Below are 8,421 nucleotides of genomic sequence, written 5' to 3'. Positions count from 1 at the left end.
ACTATTAGGCGCCACTGCCTGGATTACGACATACACTATTAGGCGCCACTGCCTGGATTACGACATACACTATTAGGCGCACCTGCCAACATTATCCTTTAAGCGCATCTGCCAGGATTATGACATTCACTATTTGGCGCATCTGGCAACATTATCCTTTAAGCGCATCTGCCAGGATTATGGCATTCACTATTTGGCGCATCTGCCGACCTTATCCTATAAGCGCATCTTCCAGGATTATGACATTTACTATTAAGCGCATCTGCTAAGATTATCTATAACATCTTTCATACCACATCACTTATCTACCCATGTTTTACCCGACATATTTGTAGATATAAATTACATATATGGTTTAATTCATTTAAAAACCTGTATAAAACATTCATTCCAACAACCATCTCAAGTAAACAAACAACGTATAAACACATAGCACGTATTTCATAGCAAATACTTCATATCTATGCGGTAGAAGAAAGTAACTACACACTCACTTGATCAGAAGATGATCGGGCAGCACTACGGCTCTAAGAGTAGTATTTCTTCGGTGAAACTAGAAGATCTTCACACACCGGGCTTCTCGCAGGCAGAGCTTCGGCTCGGAAACGCTTTTCTTCTCGGGATCTTCGGGCTTCGGGACTTGCTTCGGGTCTCGGGATGATACCGGGGCTTCGGGGGGTTAAAATAGGGCTTAGAGAGGGTATCGGGAGTGGGAGAGAAGAGATAGAGCAACCAAAATCGGCTGACCCTCGATTTCTATTTAAAGGGTCATTTTTCAGCTCTCACGTTGTGAATTTTAAGTTCTCACGTCGTGAATTCAATAGTCATCAGGTGCGTCATCGCCACTTGCGTCTGTCAGGCTCCAGAAGTCATAAATACTGAGTTCACGTCGTGAACACTGTATTCACGTCGTGAACTCTGACAGTTTTGGGGTTTCGCGCCCCGAACTTCAGAAATTCATAACTTTCGCATACGAACTCCGTTTTCGACGTTCTTTATATCCACACGTAGGTGAGATTATGCTCTACAACTCTCGTTTAGACTCCGTTGGCTAATTTTGACTTTAATTTTAATATATTATTAATATATTATTTTTAGTAGGCCGGGACAGGAAAACTCCGTTCGAAATTCATAACTCCTTCATCTGAACTCCGTTTTCGTCTGTCTTTTTACCGTTGCACTACCATTGACGAGATCTGCAATTCTCGTTTAGATTGTTTCGGCTAAAAACCGCTCGATCTCAAATCGAGTATTCGGGCTGCACACTGCTAAGTAGAAACTTCGAAAAATCATAACTTCCTCATACGAAGTCAGATTTAGACGTTCTTTTTTTGCACGCTCTCAGTTTAATGTATTTTACGACTTTCATTTACATCGGTAAGGCCAAATATCGCTCTAACGTAAATTCACTATTTACGTCGCGCTGTGTCGTGCCGGTTCTGTCGCGAAACTTCGACAGGTCATAACTTCTTCGTTATAACTCGGATTTCGGCGTTCTTTATATGTATGGAATCCTTGTAACATATACTACAACTTAGTTAAGATTAATCATTCTAAATAATCTTCCATCAAAAAGTCATTTTTGATGCTTATCGTCTCTAAATTGACTAGCCCGGATCTACGGGCGTTACAACAGGGCAGCTTCGCAACCAATGCCCCTTCTCTTGGCAGTAGAAACATATGGATTCTTCTGGGATGGTACACGGGACTATCTCAGATTCATCCTTTCTCTTGCGTAGAGAAAACTTTTCTGGACTTCCAATGTTGCCATTGTCCATAGAAGGTTGAGACATTGATTTACAAGACAAATTTACTTGACCAGTCCGCCAGATCGTTTTTGATTCAGAAGCAACAAGCAAATAAGTCAAATCAATGAGGGTCACGTCGTGTTCCATCATATAGTACTCTCTAACGAACTTACCATATGAATCGGGAAGTGAGTGAAGAACCAAGTCAACACCCAACTTCTCCGAGACATGGACGCCCAACATTCCCAATCTATCAATATGCAACTTCATATCCAAGACATGAGCGCATATCGACTTTCCATCTTCATGTCTTTTCGTCAATAGGGCTTGAGTGACCTTGAACTTTTCAAGTCTTCGAACACGTGGGTCAGGGAGAATTATCGGAGGAGGTGGAGGAAGTGAAGCATGATTTCCATTTCCACAATCCAATCGTGGAACATCATGTTCATGTTGAGAACTTTTTCCAACGGATTCAGGAAGACCATAGTTGTCAGACTTTGACATCTACAAAACAGGAGAAATTCAAGATAGTTGATTGGGTCCTTAATAAAACACCCAAATGAGATATTAAGGCTAGGACCCAACACAATATTCTACAACTTGGAAGAGGGATGCCGTAATCCAAATTGCATAACATTTGAAGGTAGGTAAATGACGATTTATCAATTTCCACCATGAAAAACGAAAATTGAAGGTTTAAGTTTTAAATGAATTGAAACTCCTAGATCCTTTGAGATTCATTGAACTTTTCAATGGCATGTTTAATCTCGATTATGCTCTTCATTTGTGACTGGGATGCCGAGGATCACAAATAAGGTGTGAATAACCATGCGAATGTACGTGGTGCCCTCAATGTTACAGTCACCTAATCGACGTGCCGGTTAACTACACACGCTCCATTGATTTATGAAAAACATCGAGTCACCCTTTGCCACCAATTCCAATCCCAACTTAGTGTGTCGGTTAACCACGCACGCTCCACTAATTGTCTCGACAAGGGTACAAAGTGTAATTCCATGGAATTGCATCAAATTCACTTTTTCCTAAAGTAACTAAGATTTGGGAATTTATAAAAGCGTTTAGTTACTTCGTATTTCATTATACTTATAATGGAAGGTTGTGTCCTATCCTACCCGTTCGGCTAACGACCCTCCACTAGTCAAGAGTGCGGTAGGTAAGAGTGGATACCAATTCAATCGCCATTTTATAGGCAATTTCCTTAAACACCCCTTAGAGACCAGCTTCGTGAATGAGGCCTACTAACGGTAAGACCGACTCTTTACTCATACATATATATAATATTAGACCTTTAATTTCATATATAGTATAAGGGTGTATTTTACACTTTTAAAATACTAGGTGGTCTAATTTAATAAATTATACTTTTAATTTAATTAAATATAAACCAAATCATTATGGATTTATTAACTCTCTTTTAATTATATACTTAATTAATTTAATAAAACCATAAGGGTGTAATTTGAACTTTTCAAAACTAGGGTTTAGAATTTAATATTTAAAAATTAATATTTTTTAATTAAATGTTAAATTCCAAAACTTGAGGGCAAATTTTGAAATTTTTCAAAATATCTTTTAGATCAAATTTGAAAAAAATAATTAAATAATCATATAATTAATATTTATTACATAATTTAACCTAATCTATTTTCTTAAAAGATAATTCAAATCAATTTAAAAATAATCGATCTTTATCTTATAAAACAAGTAATTATCTTAAATTGACAATTATCCATTAATTTGATTAGGATATCAATTACCATAATAGAAAAATCTGATTTTAATGTGAAAAACCAATTTATGGTAATTATCCAAAGCAAATTAAGGAAAAAATTTCGAAATTGTGCTGTCAGACTGAATTCACGAGGTGAACACACTGTGTTCACGACATGAGACTGGTTTAATTCGAAAATCTGCTGTCAGACTGAATTCACGAGGTGAACACACTGTGTTCACGACGTGAATCATATCAGATTCGAAATTTGCAAATTTTTCAGCTTTGAAAACTTAATTTTGCATCAAATACAATAGAAGAACACCATAGTCTCCGATACCACTGATGGGTTTTGAGCAAATCATCAATCCTATGGTGCACATGCAAAACCCTAAAACTTTAGATCTAGGTTGATCTAATTGTACATGCAATAAACTTCCAAGACTTGCAACCCCTAAATCTAGCATACCAATTTCGAATACAACATTTGAAATTAGGGTTTAGATCTTACCTTAATTGTTATGTAGCAATAACAATCACAGTCCTTCTTGATCTTGACTTCTAAAAGCTTAGTGCCTCAAATGTTGCACCTCTAATGGAGTCAAAAACACCACTAGAAACAAGATGACTTAGGAGAGGAAAGAGGAGCACCAAAAACGTCCAAGATCTTCTAGAGAAAGCATAGCCACGTTTTTGAGAGCCCTAGGGGTCTTTATATACTTGTGAGGGCTGCTAGGGTTTCAGGTGAAACCCTAATTCTCTGCTTAGGCCTTAAGCAACCCATTGAGTCCCTCTAGAAAGCCCTTGGATGAAAATCATATGGGCTTCCCATAGATTTCGTCCAATGCCCTTTCCATTAGGAATCCATAGCCCAATTTGCAGCTATCATCTAATTGCAATATCAGTCCCCTTTATTTAATTAATCTCTTTTAGCCAAAAAATTAATTCTTAATTAATTTCTTGACTAATATTAATTAAACAATATAATTTCTCTTTTAATATATTATTCACATAATATATTAATAAATCATAAATAATCCTCTTTCTCTTTAATTCATCCTATCAGTTGCTATGGTGAAGGCAACCCAAAAGGACCATGCTCATAATCGGGTCAAGTACATACCAAAATAGTTATGGGCTTAGACACCTAATCCAACAATATAGGTACTAAGGCGTGGTGGAAAAAGAAGGTTGCTATGGAGAAATGGTCACCGCGATGTGATTCGGAGCTGACTGCTGACTCATTAACCGCACCATTGTGCAGTAAGAAGCTTGTCACAAATTGGTTTCGAGACAGATTAAAACATCATTTAACCCTTATTCTCATAAAGAACACCACTCAATCCTTTGATATATGAAAGTTTTTTTATTACTTCTTTTATATAGTTTATTTTAGTATTTTTAGCCTTTTTATTGTTTTTGCATTGCATATTCTATTTCTTCTTTATCTTGGATCGTATCGAGTACTTTCTCTTTTGGATAAGATGTTTTGTAGGTTTTGGAGTCTCATTGCGGTTGCGGATTAGCTTGTTGCTGGGCTTGGTGATCTTGCGAGGAGTTATTGGGCTTTGCGGATCCATTTTGGAAGAGTTGGGCTTGATTTGTTAAAGAATTGGATGAGATGGACTCTTAAAGATGGGTCATGGACTCTTGAAGATGAGCTTGGACTATCCATATTGAAGCTTGAACATGATTGGTTCATTTTGAATCATGTGAGGTGTGGAGGGGACCAAGGGAGTCAAAATTAGTGGGATGGAGTAGTGGAAGAAGGAGCCAATAACATTCCAACATTATTTGTGAGGTTGAGGAATCTATACATGCAACAATGCGCGAGTACTCGCACAACTTCATAGTTAGGGCATTTTTATTATTTGGCTCATCATTTACCTTGGGGGTTAGGTTTGGCAGCCATCACTTCAAAATTTCCATCATTGGAGCATCTTGGAGGCATTGTTGGAGAGCTAGGGCTATCATCTTCTCATTCTTATAGTAATTGTTAATTTCTTGATGTTAAAACACTTTTATGATTATTTTCTTGTTTCCATTAGTGGCTAATCTCTTTATTTTAGTTGACTTGGGCTAAAACCCTTAGATATTTGTAGGTTTTGAAGGATTCATGTTAGATTTTCATTTATATCATGTTATTGATCCTTAATTCATAATTCTTATGTTTGTTTAATAATTTGATCATAAGCTTGGTACTTTAATGAGCTTGTTGCTTTTTTCTTTGATTTAACCATGAATCATTGAATGTGCTTAGAATAATGACATTATAATGGAAGAAATCATCTCTAGCTTATGGATCATGACTCCTTTATGGATGTGTTAGCATTGACATCCTCTTGGAATTGGGAATTCCTTCATTTTTAAGGCTAATCAATTTTCTTGAGTTCAATTGCTTCAATTGGGTTCTTGATTATGATTAAAAAGATGTGTTGTGGACTTCCCCAACCTCCATACTACCTTCGGGTAATTTTGGCATATCATGCTTCATGATTGCTATAACCAATTTGGATTGAATGATGAGCTTACATATTAAATCCTAATGATAAACACACAAATGTTAATTGTGTTGAATTACCTTACTTGACCAACTTTCTCTAATATTTGAGCATTTCACCACCTTGCTTATTTGCAAGCATTTCAATTCTTCAAGTCTTTTGGTTTTCAAACAATTCACAAAACCCCCCATTTTACTTTAATTGTAGTTAGTTAGTTTTATTTCACTTGTTTAATTGGATTGCATTGGTGATTGAGTACAACCATTTTCTCGTGGATTGATCCCCTTTTTACTACTATATTACATTTTATTTGCAAGCAAAAAGGGTGTAATTTGATTGGTGGACTTGACATCCCACCAATAGAAGAGCTCTGGTGATTTTGAGCTTGAGGAAGGATCAAGTGTCGATCAAGGTTGTTTGTGGCAAAGTTTGAGCAGTACACGCTCCTTAAGGTATCATCTTCTCCATTTTCAATCGTTTTAAGGCTTTAATGGTGTTTTGGTGATTTGAGCTTGTTATGCATGATTAGTCATGAATAACTTGTTAGTAACGTTTTATCATGTGTTGAGAAGCTTAATATATGATTTTTTTGGAAGCTCTATGGTTAAATTCATGTTTTGATTATTATTGGTTGGAACCCAAGCTTTAGAAAAATCATGAAAGGGTTAATGTGTGTTAAGAACTTGTTAGATTAAGTGTTAAGAAGCTTTATTAGAGTGTTTTAACAGGTTTATTGACAAAGGATTGTCAATAAGAAGTTTTACCCAAAATATGAGTTTTTGGCTCGAAATGATATTGAGCTCTTAATGGGTTAAGTCATGTTTAAAAGAGAGCCTAATATGTATGAATTGTATAGGTGGTGGAAAAATAGGAGTTGGAGTTCTCCACAAGAAGGTTTGAAGAAGCTTGGAAGTTGGTTGTTATTATCTCCAAAGATGTGAGTTATTCTATCCTTTAGAGTATGATGTTGTGAGATACATTTATGTTAAAGTATGTGGAGATAAATATGTGAATGTAGATTACATCATCGTTATATAGTGTCATGTTGGATAAAATGTGTTATGTGAATGTTATGTTTATTAGGATGTTATGTGCACATGTATGTATTGAGTAAGAATTAGGGATCCCAAGAAAGAAGAATGTCTAGATTTTTGCATAGAAACTATAAGAGATAACAGATACCAGTTAATTGTCTAACGGTAAGAGTAAAGATGCTTGGTTACATATGTGACTAGTTAGATATTTGAAGCATGTGAAGTAATGAATGGTTTTATGTATGTTATGTTAAATTATAACTTACCAGACGTGTTGTCTGATAGATATTATTTCCATGTGTTTATAGGTTTAGGTAGCAATCCATAAAGAGAGTGTACATAGAAGCATCAAGAACATAGATTATACTTTTTGTTAAATCTATTAGTTCTTGTTGCTTGAATTGTGGTTAGGATATGGTGTAGTACACACCTACTTGTTTTTGGAAATATTTCTGGAAAGATTTTTGAAAATTTGGTTTTGTAAACAATGTGAATTACTCTAATATTTTCTAGAATTTGATGTGAAATATTACGCATTGTTATAATGTAACATTCATTGTTCATGTATTTTCCATTTCAACCCCCTTAGTGTGAAATGTATCGCAAAATTGGTCCCCAAAGCCCCTTAGTGGGAGTCGCGTGTTTTTGCGCGTACGCAAGGTGTACCCAAGCGTACGCAGGGCGTACGTGGATGAGGGAAAAACCCTAATTTTTACGGTTTGATCCATATTTAAACATCATTAACTTCTGAAGACTTATTCTCTCATCAGCATCTATCTCCCAATTCGTTCATATCAAACCCTAATCCTTTGTGTGAAACTTCTTGAGCTTTAGAGTGCATTTTTGTTGTTCTTGAAAGAAGAAGAAGGAATGAAAATCATCTTGGAAGCTCAAGGCATCTTGGGTCCAGAAGTGTTTCACTCACAAGCATCCTTTTAAGGTATAAAGTTTGAAACTTGATGAGTTATTTGCTTAGATTTTTTTAGCTTTGAGTTTGTGTTCATTTTTTATCCCATAAGCTTGATGTTCATGAGTGTGGATCATTCTAACCAGAAGAACTGTCCTTTCAGACGTTTTAAGGTGTTAGGAACCATAAAAATGTGATCTTGGTCCTTCTATCCCTTCTATGCAAGAGTTATGATGTCTTAATGGAATAATAAGTTAGGATTTAGCTTTTAGACCTTTTCTAGCTTTGGAAAGTCATAAAGGTGGAAAATTTATGGCTTTGAATGATGTTTTGGGTCTAGATCTGAATTTGGGTGAAAGGTCTTTAAGAAACAAGCACTTAATGATAAAGAGTTGGTCCAGGCGGAGTACGTCGGGTGTACCAAATGGTACGTTGCGCGTACTGGGTTGAAGCCCCGATGTTTTCTTAGGTCGCAACTACGCCCATCGTTATAACTGAG

This window comes from Lactuca virosa, chromosome 2, assembly GCF_052849685.1.
Source record: "Lactuca virosa cultivar CGN04683 chromosome 2, Lactuca_virosa_CGN04683_v6, whole genome shotgun sequence".
NCBI lineage: Eukaryota > Viridiplantae > Streptophyta > Magnoliopsida > Asterales > Asteraceae > Lactuca > Lactuca virosa.
This window is presented reverse-complemented; position numbering follows the sequence as displayed.